The sequence below is a fragment of the Triticum aestivum genome, chromosome 1A (genome assembly GCF_018294505.1).
Source record: "Triticum aestivum cultivar Chinese Spring chromosome 1A, IWGSC CS RefSeq v2.1, whole genome shotgun sequence".
Lineage (NCBI taxonomy): Eukaryota > Viridiplantae > Streptophyta > Magnoliopsida > Poales > Poaceae > Triticum > Triticum aestivum.
Window position 1 is genome coordinate 6,993,096 of NC_057794.1, and position 16,208 is coordinate 7,009,303.

Sequence of the window (16,208 nt, forward strand, 5' to 3'; positions counted from 1 at the left end):
TTTACTTTATTGTGTTTTATCTAAACATCCCCTAGCTTTTATTTACGTGCTCTTTACTATCTTGCAAACCTATCCAACACTACCTACAAAGTACTTCTAGTTTTATACTTGTTCTAGGTTAAGTGAACATTAAAGCGTGCGTAGAGTTGTATCGGTGGTCGATAGAACTTGAGGGAATATTTGTTCTACCTTTAGCTCCTCGTTGGGTTCGACACTCTCACTTATCGAAACAGGCTACAACTGATTCCCTATACTTGTGGGTTATCAAGACCTTTTTCTGGCGCTGTTGCCGGGGAGCAATAGCGTGGGGTGAATATTCTCGTGCGTGCTTGTTTGCTTTATCACTAAGTAATTTTTATTTGTTGTTCTTAGTTGTTCTCTATCTTTAGTTATGGATATGGAACACGAAAGACCAAAAAAATTAGGTGTACTTGCTACTCATGGAGATGGGGAACCTCCTAAAACCCTCGATGCTCGTTATGTGAAAGATATTATTTACTACTTTAATAATCCTGAGAAAACCCCATTCAACTATGTTATGGGAAACACGTTGGAACAACGTGAATACTTTAGGGATTATCACTTGACTCAAAAAGGGAAACTATTATGGGATCAAATTCATATGTTGCATTGGTATGCTAGGAAACTATGCTTGAGATATGATTATACTCGTTACTCTAGGATGAAGGCTCCACACCTTCCCTTTTCATGCGAATTTAATGATAATGAAACCTTGGCTTCTTATGCTAGAGGTATATATGATTACTCTGATGTGGAACAAATAGAAGAATTTGTTGCTTTTATGGGTGCTTATGAAATTGAATCTATGTTCAAAGAGTTTGAAAATCTTTATGATGTTGTTTATAGACCTGAAAATTTAGCTATCCTTAAATATTTCTATGCCAACTATGAATTCAATTCCGATATTCATGCATTTATTGAGAAAGTCTCCGTTGTCCAAGAAGAGACTAATATTTTGCAGGAATCTATGGAAGAAGAAATTGACGAAACTGTGAGCTCATTGGATGAAAAATATGATGAGGAGAGCGAAGAACAAAAGGAGGAATAGCGGATTAGCTGCCCGTTTCCACCTTCTAATGAGAGTAACTCTTCAACTCATACATTGTTTAATTTCCCTTCATGCTTACTGAAGGATGATTGCTATAATGACTGTTATGATGCCGTTGATTCTCTTGAAATATCCCTTTTTGATGATGCTTACTATGCTTGTGGCCAAGATGCCAATATGAATTATGCTTATGGAGATGAACTTCCTATAGTTCCTTATGTTAAACATGACATTTTTGCTAGTGCACCCACGCATGATAGTCCTATTATCTTTTTGAATTCTCCAAACTACACTATATCAGAGAAGTTTGCGTTTATTAAGGATTATATTGATGGGTTGCCTTTTACTACTACACATGATGATTTTGATGAATATAATATGCATGTGCTTGCTGCTCCTAGTTGCAATTATTATGAGAGAGGAACTACATCTCCACCTCTTTATGTTTCCAACACGAAAAAATTGCAAGAGACTGTTTATACTACGCGTTGGCCTTTACTATGTGTGCATGAATTGTTATTTTATGACATGCCAATGCATAGGAAGAGAGTTAGGCTTCGTCTTTGTTTGATATATGTTGCTTTGTTCTCACTACTAAATGACAAATCATTGCTAATTAAAATTGGCTTTGATATACCTTGGGATCCGGGTGGATTCACTACTTGAGCACTATATGCCTAGCTTAATGGCTTTAAAGAAAGCGCTGCCAGGGAGACAACCCGGAAGTTTTAGAGAGTCATTTATTTCTGTTGTGTGATTTTATATAGTTTAAAAACAAAAAAATAAAGAGGGGAACCCAAAACTTTTCAAAAAGAAAAGTGAAAGTGAGATAGACGAGCATTGTGAAAGTGGGGGACGTCCTTGAAGTTTGTTCATGCCCATGGAAACTTTGTGAATCTTAATTACAGAAAATTTTGAACAAAAATAATTATCCCCTTGTAAAATTCCATTGTATTATAAAAATAATGTGCCAAGGTTTGCCTTTAGGATGTTCACAATGCTTGTTGGTTTGTATGGTGCAGGACAGAAACTTTGGCTGTAGTGCGCCAATTTTAATTTTTTACTGGTACGTCAAATGGTTATGATTCTTTTTGCATTGTCTTTATATACAAATTTTTTATGTTTCCTAATTTTGGAAGAATTGTTAAAGTACCGGAAGTATGGTTAATGTTCAGATTATTACAGACTGTTCTGTTTTAGACAGATTCTGTTTTTGATGCATAGTTTGCTTGTTTTGATGTAACTATCGACTTATATCAGTGGATTAAGCCATAAAAAAGTTATAATACAGTAGATATAATGCAAAAAAAAATGAATTGGTTTGCAACAGTACTTAGAGTAGTGATTTGCTTTATTATACTAACAGATCTTACCGAGTTTTTTGTTGAAGTTTTGTGTGGATGAAGTGTTTGACGATCGAGAAGGTCTCGATATGAGGAAAAGGAGGAGAGGCAAGAACTCAAGCTTGGGGATGCCCAAGGCACCCCAAGTAAATATTCAAGGAGACTCAAGCGTCTAAGCTTGGGGATGCCCCGGAAGGCATCCCCTCTTTCTTCAACAAGTATCGGTATGTTTTCGGATTTGTTTCGTTCATGCGATATGTGCAATCTTGGAGCGTCTTTTGCATTTAGTTTTCATTTTTATTTTATGCACCATGCTGGTATGAGGTAGTCCTTGGTTTATTTATAGAATGCTCATTGCACTTCACTTATATTCTTTGAGTATGGCTTTATAGAATGCTTCATGTGCTTCACTTATATCATTTGAAGTCTGGATTGCCTGTTTCTCCTCACATAGAAAACCACCATTTATAGAGTGATCTTTTGCTTCACTTATATTTGTTAGAGCGTGGGAATATCTTTTGTAGAAATAATTAAACTCTCTTGCATCAATTATATCTATTTAGAGAGATGACAGGAACTGGTCACTCACATGGTTAGTCATAAAATCCTACATAAAACTTGTAGATCACTGAATATGATATGTTTGATTCCTTGCAATAGTTTCGCGATATAAAGATGGTGATATTAGAGTCATGCTAGCGGGTAGTTGTGGATTAGTATAAATACTTGTGTTGAGGTTTGTGATTCCCGTAGCATGCAGGTATGGTGAAACGTTATGTAATGAAGTCGAAGCATGAGGTATTTATTGATTGTCTTCCTTATGAGTGGCGGTCGGGGACAAGCGATGGTCTTTTCCTACCAATCTATCCCCCTAGGAGCATGCGCGTAGTACTCTGTTTTGATGACTAATAGATTTTTGCAATAAGTATGTGAGTTCTTTATGACTAATGTTGAGTCAATGGATTATACGCACTCTCACCCTTCCATCATTGGTAGCCTCTTCGGTACCGTGCATTGCCCTTTCTCACTTCGAGAGTTGGTGCAAACTTCGCCGGTGCATCCAAACCCCATGATATGATACACTCTGTCACACATAAGCCTTATTATATCTTCCTCAAAACAGCCACCATACCTACCTATTATGGCATTTCCATATCCATTCCGAGATATATTGACATGCAACTTCCATCATCATCATATACATGACTTGAGCATTCATTGTCATATTGCTTTGCATGATCGTAAGATAGCTAGCATGATATTTTCATGGCTTGCACATCCCGGTACACCGCCGGAGGCATTCATATAGAGTCATATCTTTGTTCTAGTATCGACTTGTAATATTGAGTTGTAAGTAAATAAAAGTGTGATGATCATCATTATTAGAACATTGTCCCATGTGAGGTTATCAAAATAAAAGAGGCCAAAGAAGCCCAAATAAAAAAGAGGCCAAAGAAGCCCACCAAAAAAAGAGAAAAAAAGAGAGAAAAAGAGAGAAGGGGCAATGTTACTATCCTTTTACCACACTTGTGCTTCAGAGTAGCACCATGTTTTTCATATAGAGAGTATCTTGAGTTATCACTTTCATATAGTAGTGGGAATTTTCATTATAGAAATTGGCTTGTATATTCCGATGATGGGCTTCCTCAAATGCCCGAGGTCTTCATGAACAAGCAAGTTAGATGCACACCCACTTAGTTTCCAGTTTGAGCTTTCATACACTTATAGCTCTTAGTGCATCCGTTGCATGGAAATCCCTACTCCTTGCAGTGACATCAATTGATGGGTATCCCCATAGCCTGTTGATTAGCCGCGTCGATGTGAGACTTTCTCCTTTTTGTCTTCTCCACACAACCTCCACCATCATATTCTATTCCACCTATAGTGCTATATCCATGGCTCACTATCATGTATTGCGTGAAAGTTGAAAAGGTTTGAGGACGTCAAAAGTATGAAACAATTACTTGGCTTGTCATCGGGGTTGTGCATGATTTGAATATTTTGTGTGGTGAAGATGGAGCATAGCCAGACCATATGATTTTGTAGGGATAACTTTCTTTGGCCATGTTATTTTGAAAAGACATGATTACTTTATTAGTAGGCTTGAAGTATTACAGTTTTTATGTCAAATGATAGACTATTGCCTTGAATCACCCGTTTCTTAATATTCATGCCATGATTTGATACATGACCAGGATTATGCTAGGTAGCATTCCACATCAAAAATTATCTTTTTTATCATTTACCTACTTGAGAACGAGCAGGAAATAAGCTTGGGGATGCTGATACGTCTCCGTCGTATCTATAATTTTTGATTTTTCCATGCCAATATTATACAACTTTCATATACTTTTTGGGAACTTTTTATACTATTTTTGGGACTAACATATTGATCCAGTGCCCAGTGCGAGTTCCTATTTGTTGCATGTTTTATGTTTCGCAGAAACCCCATATCAAACGGAATCCAAACGGGATAAAAATGGACGGAGAATATTTTTGGAATATTTGGAGAATATGGGAGGAAGAATCAATGCGAGACGGTGCCCAAGAAGGCCACGAGGCAGGGAGCGCGCCTACCCCACCTGGGCGCGCCCCTGAACCTCATGGGCCCCCCGTAAGGCGGTCTCTGCTCTTCTTCATACGCAAGAAAGCTATTTTTCAGAAAAAAAAATCTCGGCGAAGGTTTCAATCCAATTGGAGTTACGGATCTCCATATATATATGAAACGGTGAAAGGGCAGAATACCGAAACGCAGAAACAGAGAGACACAGAGAGACAGATCCAATCTCGGAGGGGCTCTCCCCCCTCCCATGCCATGGAGGCCAAGGACCAGAGGGGAAACCCTTCTCCCATCTAGGGAGGAGGTCAAGGAAGAAGAAGAAGGGGGCCCCTCTCCCCCTCTCTTTCGGTGGCGCCGGAACATTGTCGTGGCCACCATCATCATCACCGCGAACATCTCCCTCACCTTCCCCCCTCAATCTACAACTGTCCACTCTCCCGCAATCTGCTGTACCCTCTACTTGAACATGGTGCTTTATGCTTCATATTATTATCCAATGATGTGTTACCATCCTATGATGTCTGAGTAGATTTTCGTTGTCCTATCGGTGGTTGATGAATTGCTATGATTGATTTAATTTGCTTGCGGTTATGTTGCTGTCCTTTGGTGCCCATCATATGAGCGCGCGCGTGGATCACACCATAGGGTTAGTTGTATGTTCATATGACTATGTATTGGAGGGTAAGAGTGACAGAAGCTTCAACCTAGCATAGAAATTGATGCATACGGGATTAAAGGGGACCAATATAACTTAATGCTATGGTTGGGTTTTACCTTAATGAACGTTAGTAGTTGTGGACGCTTGCTAATAGTTCCAATCATAAGTGCATAGAATTCCAAGTCAGGGATGACATGCTAGCAGTGGCCTCTCCCACATAAAACTTGCTATTGGTCTAGTAAAGTAGTCAATTGCTTAGGGACAATTTCGCAACTCCTACCACCACTTTTCCACACTCGCTATATTTACTTTATTGTGTTTTTATCTAAACAACCCCTAGCTTTTATTTACGTGCTCTTTACTATCTTGCAAACCTATCCAACACTACCTACAAAGTACTTCTAGTTTTATAGTTGTTCTAGGTAAAGTGAATGTTAACGCATGCGAAGAGTTGTATTGGTGGTCGATAGAACTTGAGGGAATATTTGTTCTACCTTTAGCTCCTTGTTGGGTTCGACACTCTTACTTATCGAAAGAGGCTACAATTGATCCCCTATACTTGTGGGTTATCAAATGCCGCCGCGGAAAGGGGTTAAAAACCGTTTGTATAGCATCTCGATGTACCAGTGGCAGCCTCCCCCCCTCCCCTGCACAACCGGGAGATTAGAAGGGCTGAATTCTTATTTCAAGATGTTGGTGCATCCGCAAAACTCGATTTTTACATTTGTAAGGCAGTATGAACACCTACAAGAAACAATGCTAGACCGTGAAGATAATGTTGCTTTCACTGGAGAAATAACTACAACACCAGTATGGGGATGGTACAAAATAGAGCGTCAACCTGATAACTTCTACATATGCGGCGTCTTTGGCAAGTGACAACATCGACAGATTATATAATCAACCAAGTGCCTAATCTTGAGGAGGAAGGTATCACGTTTGAGCTTTACTCTTGATATTACAGCCTGAGGAGTGACATCAAAAATAAGTCAAGACTTTGGTGTTGTAGCAGTGTTGCCATGGGTTGGAGCATTGGAGTTCACATCTTGACTTTGGACACTCATCCACCAATCGTACTCCTCAGTGCCCTCTTGGAATAGACTCGTTGATGGTGCATCACTCCAATGTCCATCCACAATAGTATGCATAGAGTGATTGCGCTGGATGAGTTGGTGACCATGCTCAATATCTTCACCACTAGACACTTTCTCCTTTGCATTCCCAAAACACTGTGCAAGGGGCTCACTGACAACAAAACTAGTTCGTGTGCCAATCTCAACCACATCGCAGCCATTAGACTCATGAGCAATACCGCTTGCATGGTTTCTTCGAGCTCCTTCAACAGGCTCAACCACCTTGTCTGTTGTTGGCTCATCCGCGGTCTTCCTGCTAGAACTTTCCTTGGTACCTCCATGATGATATGACTTGTCTACATCATTGCTACGAGGGGGTGGCACATCAAAACTAACATCCGTTGCTTCCAGAGAACTTGGCGAAGCAGCGTGCACATCTTTGAGAAGCTACCCCATTCACTTGCAACACTTTCCCAAAAGACCTTACGGCCCCTTTTAACTTTGCAGCATATAGTTTTGTGTGGTTGTCATAGATTGCAGCCAGATGTGATGGGAGCTGAAAAATGTATGGAAAAATAAAGTGATGGTCGTCAGTATGGAAGCAACTTAACATATGATGGAACCAGAAAAAAGAAAGGGTACAAAGGTATTAACAAAATTAAAAAACAAAAACAAAAACACACACAAAAATAACCTCACCTCAAGCTCTGCCCCAAATGGTGCTGGGTTCTGAGGCCAATCATCCAGTGAACCACAGAGATCTTCGTCGGTGCTTTTGCCAATTTCCGTTTGATTGCTACCTTCCGTATGGTTCTCTTTCGCAGCAATGTCATCTTCATTATCATTAAAGTTGATATTTTCAGTCTCACAATCTTGAGTATCATCATGATCCGGGCTGTCCAAAACCTACTGACCTTTAGCAACTTCACTGTTGTTGCCTACCGGGCCTTGGGCAAGCAATGCTGCGTATGGTGTCCCTGACGGGGGGAAAAACTACATGTCACAAAGTGAGAGAAACAAGAAATAAAACCATGAGGACGCAAGAAAGATAAAAAGACAAAAATGTTGCAATGGATGAGGGAAGTAAACAACACACAAACTTACATGACACTTCCCGAATGAAGCTTTGCCCAAAGAGAGCTTATTCTTGTCAAAGTCCAAGACAAGATCAAAATCAGTCTGATGCACGAAGCAAGCTCTTGGAAGAAAATAATTCAATTAGTGATCGTTTATAGCACCTTGAGGAAATATCAAATGATCCATGTAAATTACCTGATAAGAAGACAAATAATAAAATCTAAACAAAAGAAAAATGTGATTAGAAAAAACAAATAACATGTTGTGAGATATAGAATAGTTCCAAAAGGAAGTATACCGCTAGCATAGGAAAGCAGCCACCAACCCAGAATGAAGAAGTAGCCTGTGATTTTATCTTGTCCTGGCACTTCTTTACCTCTTTCATTGCAACACTTAAAACATGCTCATCGCAAGAAAATTCAGTGACATTTTCCATTTCTTCAAGGCTTTGCAAGCAGTCTAGGGGCACCATGTTGCCAGTGCTTGGGGTTAAAACTTTTGCAAGTGCTAACAGAACCCACAGTCTCTTGGTCGGCATCATCATTCCTCGCATGATGAAGAACATCCACTGTATGCGCAATTGGAGCCTTGCCATTCTTGTGATAAATATTGCGAAGGTAACATTGCTCATGTCACTTGAAAAGCTCAATTGGTCTGTTGCCTCTTGGAATGTTGAAAACCTTATTCACCACGTCTCTAGTAAACACAATGACCTTATTCCGACTAAGCCTAAAACCCCAAAAACAAATGTATTCGTTGGTTGCTGACAACATGACTTAAACAAAGTATAGGTTGCACACATGATGCATCAGGAAAAAAACCATAGGAGGTGAGTGCAATACCTGAGCTGACGACTCTCAGTATCATGTTCATCGTTGACCACTCCATCAGATCATGCGAGACTTTGAAAGGTGAGATCCTCATGAGATCACCAAAGCCAGATTCATTTATGTAGTGCCTCTTACTAGGATTAAGTTTTGTGTTGGCAACTTCACGCAAGCATTTTTCTGCGAAAACATTGGGTGAATGCACAATCAGAATCCATTACTTCTTCGTCTGGCGGATGACTACAAAAATCAAAATGAATAAATTGTATTGGGTACACCATGAAAGCATGCAACAAAAAATATAGTACAAATGCAATGGGCGATCGGATTCGAGCTTTCTCAACATCTACAACAGAATAATGAAGCATGATCATTCCTATCTTGTCATTACTACAGAACATAGTACAAAAAGGCTGAAAATATTTCATGCAGCAAAGACAATATAAGAATGAAAAATCATGTCTCAAAATGAATAAACACCACCATTACAGCAAGGAGTAGAAATTACACTACAAATGTGATGGGCAATCAGATTCGAGCTTTCTGAACATCTACAACAGAAATAATGAAGCATTATAATTCCTTTATTGTCGTTATTTCGGTACAAAAAGGCTGAAATTATTACATGCAGCAAAACTCTATAAGAATTAAAAATCTTGTCTCAATATAGAAATAAAACAAACAATAAGACTCTGACTACACTGGCTTCCATCTAAACAACCTCATCTAAACAACAAATGCAACATGAAAACATGACTTCACTGACCAGAAAGTAGCATCTTAACTGAGACCACTGAGAATCTAGTCCTCCACCTCTGAAATCCCGTCCCCTACCTCTAAAATCTACTCTATAAACCTTAGATACTACAGAAACCAAATTAATCCAATCTAGACAACAAAACCCTAGGTGAAATGGGGAGGAAATTGACGACATGGAGGGAGTGGCGGCTCAAGTAAAAAAGTGAACAAAAACTGGACACCGCTGGATCTACTCATCCAACACTGGATCTGCTCAACTAACGCTGGGAACTACTAGGATTTACCACAAAATGGACCTGTAAATGGAGGGCGTCATGGAGGCGCGGGAGAAAATTGCTATGAGAGGGACACCGTACCTCTCATCCGCCGCCGCAACTACAAGGGGTGGTGTCGCTCCGCGCCGTGGTCGAGCTGAGGGGCTCGCAGCAAAAAGAAAACACCTGAGCGATGTGGGTCTAGACCCCTGGTCATAACACGTATCCGCCATACGATGGAATCTGATCCGACGACACGTGAGACACTCGCTCAGCCCGCTGCTAGCATCCGGATGAAACAGAGCGTTTTCCATGAACAAACCATCTCTTTTGAACACAAGCTTGAGCTTAACTCAGTCGGCCGCAACAATGAATACCCAACGTGATGGTTGTTTTTCTTTAGGGATACCAACGCGAATGTTGCTAGTTCGATCTTTGACATGGGAGCTCCTGTTCGGCGCCTTAAGCACCCAAACAGGTAGCTGGCGCCCACGCGGCCCACCTCATGGGCCGGCCCAGGAATGTGCATCTCAGGAAATTATAAATGCGCGAGAAAACAGGAAAAGAAGAAAAACACAGGCCATCCCCAGGAATCAAACTGCCATCAATCCGTTAACGTAGGAGTTAGGCTAACCACTAATCCCGCTCCACTGTTGTGAACAATAATAGCTCTAACGCTATAAGAATAATGTGGCAGCGCTGTTTATTGCATAGTTCCATTCCATCTACTACATCACTTAGTTTTGTGACTTATTTGAACAAAAAATGTGAATTTGAAAACATTCGTAATTTTTGAAGAAAAGTTCACCAATTTTTAAAAAACTTCATGAATTTCGAAAAAAGGCAATGATTTTGAAAAAAAGTACATTGATTTTGAAAAAAGTTAAACAAATTGGAAGAAACAGTTCATTGATTTTGAAAAAAGTTCACTGAATTATAAAAAAGTTCATCGAATTTGCAAAAAGAAGTTCATGAACTGGAAAAAAAGTTCATCAAATTTGAAAAATGCTTCATCAATTCTGAAAAAGAGTTCATCAATTTTGGATAAAAGTTCATCAATTTGAAAAAGTTCATCCAAATTGAAAAAATGTTCATGGATTTAAAAAAAACTTCATCAAATTCGAAATAAAGTTAATCAAAAATTAAAAAAAGTTCAAGGATTAAAAAAAGACCAAACAAATGGAATAAATTCATCGAATTTCAAAAAAAAGTTTGTTGATTTGAAGAAGTTCATGTTTTTGCAAAAAATCGTCAAACCAGGTCAAAGAAAAAATAAAAAAGGATCAGGAAAATGAAAAAAAATAGTAAAAGAAGGAAAATGTTCTAAGTTACCACAACTTGCTTTGTGGCGCGGTGGTTACACTAGTATGTATCGATCAAGGATATCCCAGGTTCGAATCGTGACTAACTCGCGTGCATTTTTCGCGAATTGAAACATAGGGCCAAAAACCTACACCAGCCGGCCCAGAGCGGGGACTCTTCAGGCGCCCATCAGCAAATTACATACTAACGGGCGCCTGTAGAGCCGAATAGGAATTGTCCTCTGACACAGGCTATTAATTTTGTGTCCTTCCTGTTGGAAATATGCCCTAGAGGCAATAATAAAAGCATTATTATTATATTTCTTTGTTCATGATAATTGTCTTTATTCATGCTATAATTGTATTATCCGGAAATCGTAATACATGTGTGAATAACAGACACCAACATGTCCCTAGTGAGCCTCTAGTTGACTAGCTCGTTGATCAATAGATAGTCATGGTTTCCTGGCTATGGACATTGGATGTCATTGATAACGGGATCACATCATTAGGATAATGATGTGATGGACAAGACCCATTCCTAAGCATAGCGTGAGATCGTGTAGTTCGTTTGCTAGAGCTTTTGCCAATGTCAAGTATCTCTTCCTTCGACCATGAGAGCGTGTAACTCCTGGATACCGTAGGAGTGCTTTGGGTGTATCAAACGTCACAACGTAACTGGGTGACTATAAAGGTGCACTACAGGTATCTCCGAAAGTATCTATTGTTTTATGCGGATCGAGACTGGGATTTGTCACTCCGGATAACGGAGAGGTATCACTGGGCCCACTCGGTAATGCATCATCATAACGAGCTCAAAGTGACCAAGTGTTTGGTTACGGGACCATGCATTACGGTACGAGTAAAGTGACTTGCCGGTAACGAGATTGAACGAGGTATTGGGATACCGACGATCGAATCTCGGGCAAGTAACATATCGATTGACAAAGGGAATTGCATACGGGGTTGATTAAATCCTCGACATCGTGGTTCATCCGATGAGATCATCGTGGAGAATGTGGGAGCCAACATGGGTATCCAGATCCGGCTGTTGGTTATTGACCGGAGAGCGATCTCGGTCATGTCTACATGTCTCCCGAACCCGTAGGGTCTACACACTTAAGGTTCGGTTACGCTAGGGTTGTAGGGATATGTATATGCAGTAACCCGAATGTTGTTCGGAGTCCCGGATGAGATCCCGGACGTCACGAGGAGTTCCGGAATGGTCCGGAGGTAAAGATTTATATATGGGAAGTCCTGTTTCGGGCATCGGGACAAGTTTCGGGGTTATCGGTATTGTACCGGGACCACCGGAAGGGTCCCGGGGGTCCACCGGGTGGGTCCACCTGTCCCGGGGGGGCACATGGGCTGTAGGGGGTGCGCCTTGGCCTACATGGGCCAAGGGCACCAGCCCCACATAGGCCCATGCGCCTAGGGTTTGAGGGGGAAGAGTCCTAGGAGGGGAAGGCACCTCCTAGGTGCCTTGGGGGGGAGGGAAACCCCCCTTGGCCGCCGCACCCCCTAGGAGATTGGATCTCCTAGGGCCGGCCACCCCCCCTTGGCCCTCCTATATATAGTGGGGGAGAGGAGGGACTTCATACCTGAACGCCTTGGCCTTTGGTTGCCTCCTTCTCCCTCCCCAACACCTCCTCCTCCTCCATAGTGCTTAGCGAAGCTCTGCCGGAGTACTGCAGCTCCGTCAACACCACACCGTCGTGCTGCTGCTGGTGCCATCTCCCTCAACCTCTCCTTCCTCCCTTGCTGGATGAAGAAGGAGGAGACGTGGCTGTTCCGTACGTGTGTTGAACGCGGAGGCACCGTCCGTTCGGTGCTAAGATCATCGGTGATTCAGATCACGTCGTGTTCGACTACATCATCCCCGTTCTTTGAACGCTTCCGCTCGCGATCTACAAGGTACGTAGATGCATCTAATCACTCGTTGCTAGATGAACTCCTAGATGATCTTGGTGAAACGAGTAGGAAAATTTTTGTTTTCTGCAACGTTCCCCAACAGTGGCATCATGAGCTAGGTCTATGCGTAGTTCTTCTTGCACGAGTAGAACACAATTTGTTGTGGGCGTAGATTTGTCAACTTTCTTGCCGCTACTAGTCTTATCTTGCTTCAGCGGTATTGTGGGATGAAGCGGCCCGGACCAACCTTACACGTACGCTTACGTGAGACCGGTTCCACGGACTAACATGCACTAGTTGCATAAGGTGGCTGGCGGGTGTCTGTCTCTCCTACTTTAGTTGAAGCGGATTCGATGAAAAGGGTCCTTATGAAGGGTAAATAGAAGTTGACAAATCACGTTGTGGTTTCACGTAGGTAAGAAAACGTTCTTGCTAGAACCCTACTTCAGCCACGTAAAACATGCAACAACAATTAGAGGACGTCTAACTTGTTTTTGCAGCAAGTGCTTTGTGATATGATATGGCCAAAGTTGTGATGAATGATGAATGATCTATATGTCATGTATGAGATGTTCATGCTATTGTAATAGGAATCACGACTTGCATGTCGATGAGTATGACAACCGGCAGGAGCCATAGGAGTTGTCTTTATTTTTTTGTATGACCTGTGTGTCATTGAAGAACGCCATGTAAACTACTTTACTTTATTACTAAACGCGTTAGTCATAGAAGTAGAAGTAGTCGTTGGCGTGACAACTTCATGAAGACACAATGATGGAGATCATGATGATGGAGATCATGGTGTCATGCCGGTGACAAGATGATCATGGAGCCCCGAAGATGAAGATCAAAGGAGCTATATGATATTGGCCATATCATGTCACTACTTTATATAATTGCATGTGATGTTTATTATGTTTTATGCATCTTGTTTACTTAGGACGACGGTAGTAAATAAGATGATCCCTTACAAAATTTCAAGAAGTGTTCTCCCCTAACTGTGCACCGTTGCTACAGTTCGTCGTTTCGAAGCACCATGTGATGATCGGGTGTGATAGATTCTTACGTTCACATACAACGGGTGTAAGACAGTTTTACACAGCGAAAACACTTAGGGTTAACTTGACGAGCCTAGCATGTACAGACATGGCCTCGGAACACGGAGACCGAAAGGTCGAACACGAGTCGTATGGAAGATACAATCAACATAAGAATGTTCACCGACGATGACTAGTCCGTCTCACGTGATGATCGGACATGGCCTAGTCAACTCGGATCGTGTAACACTTAGATGACCAAAGGGATGTCAAATCTGAGTGGGAGTTCATTATAATTTGATTAGATGAACTTAATTATCATGAACTTAGTCTAAATATTTTACAATATGTCTTGTAGATCAAATGGCCAACGTAGTCCTCAACTTCAACGCGTTCCTAGAGAAAACTAAGCTGAAAGACGATGGCAGCAACTATACGGACTGGGTCCGGAACCTGAGGATCATCCTCATAGCTGCCAAGAAAGATTATGTCCTACAAGCACCGCTGGGTGACGCACCTGTTCTCCCTGCAGAACAAGACGTTATGAACGCTTGGCAGGCACGTTCCGATGACTACTCCCTCGTTCAGTGCGGCATGCTTTACAGCCTAGAGCCGGGGCTCCAAAAGCGTTTTGAGAGACATGGAGCATATGAGATGTTCGAAGAGCTGAAAATGGTTTTCCAAGCTCATGCCCGGGTCGAGAGATATGAAGTCTCCGACAAATTCTTCAGCTGTAAGATGGAGGAAAATAGTTCTGTCAGTGAGCACATACTCTCTATGTCTGGGTTACATAACCGCTTGACTCAGCTGGGAGTTAATCTCCCGGATGATGCGGTCATTGACAGAATCCTCCAGTCGCTTCCACCAAGCTACAAGAGCTTTGTGATGAACTTCAATATGCAGGGGATGGAAAAGACCATTCCTGAAGTATTTGCTATGCTGAAATCAGCAGAGGTAGAAGTCAAGAAGGAACATTAAGTGTTGATGGTCAATAAAACCACTAAGTTTCAAGAAGGGCAAGGGTAAAAAGAACTTCAAGAAGGACGGCAAGGTAGTTGCCGCGCCCAGCAAGCAAGCTGCCGGGAAGAAGCCAAAGAATGGACCCAAGCCCGAGACTGAGTGCTTTTATTGCAAGGAAAGTGGTCACTGGAAGCGGAACTGCCCCAAATACTTAGCGGACAAGAAGGCCGGCAAAACCAAAGGTATATTTGATATACATGTAATTGATGTGTACCTTACCAGTACTCGTAGTAACTCCTGGGTATTTGATACCGGTGCCGTTGCTCATATTTGTAACACACAGCAGGATCTGCGGAATAAACGGAGACTGGCGAAGGACGAGGTGACGATGCGCGTCGGGAATGGTTCCAAGGTCGATGTGATCGCCGTCGGCACGCTACCTCTACATTTACCTACGGGGTTAGTTTTGAACCTCAATAATTGTTATTTTGTGCCAAGTTTGAGCATGAACATTGTATCAGGATCTCGTTTAATTCGAGATGGCTACTCATTTAAATCCGAGAATACTGGTTGTTCTATTTATATGAGAGATATGTTTTATGGTCATGCTCCGATGGTGAATGGTTTATTCTTTATGAATCTCGAGCGTAATGCTACACATATTCATAGTGTAAGTACCAAAAGATGTAAGATTGATAGTGATAGTCCCACATACTTGTGGCACTGCCGCCTTGGTCACATAGGTGTCAAACGCATGAAGAAGCTCCATGCTGATGGACTTTTAGAGTCTCTTGATTACGAATCATTTGACACGTGCGAACCATGCCTCATAGGTAAAATGACCAAGACTCCGTTCTCAGGAACGATGGAGCGAGCAACTAACTTATTGGAAATCATACATACTGATGTGTGCGGTCCAATGAGTATTGAGGCTCGCGGTGGCTATCGTTATGTTCTCACCCTCACTGATGACTTGAGTAGATATGGGTATGTCTACTTAATGAAACACAAGTCTGAGACCTTTGAAAAGTTCAAGGAATTTCAGAGTGAAGTTGAGAATCAACGTGATAGGAAAATCAAGTTTCTACGATCAGATCATGGAGGAGAATACTTGAGTCACGAGTTTGGTACACACTTAAGAAAATGTGGAATAGTTTCACAACTCACGCCGCCTGGAACACCTCAGCGTAATGGTGTGTCCGAACGTCGTAATCGCACTCTATTAGATATGGTGCGATCTATGATGTCTCTTGCCGATTTACCACTATCTTTTTGGGGCTATGCTTTAGAGACTGCCGCATTCACTTTAAATAGGGCACCGTCGAAATCCGTTGAGACGACACCATATGAATTATGGTTTGGGAAGAATCCTAAGTTGT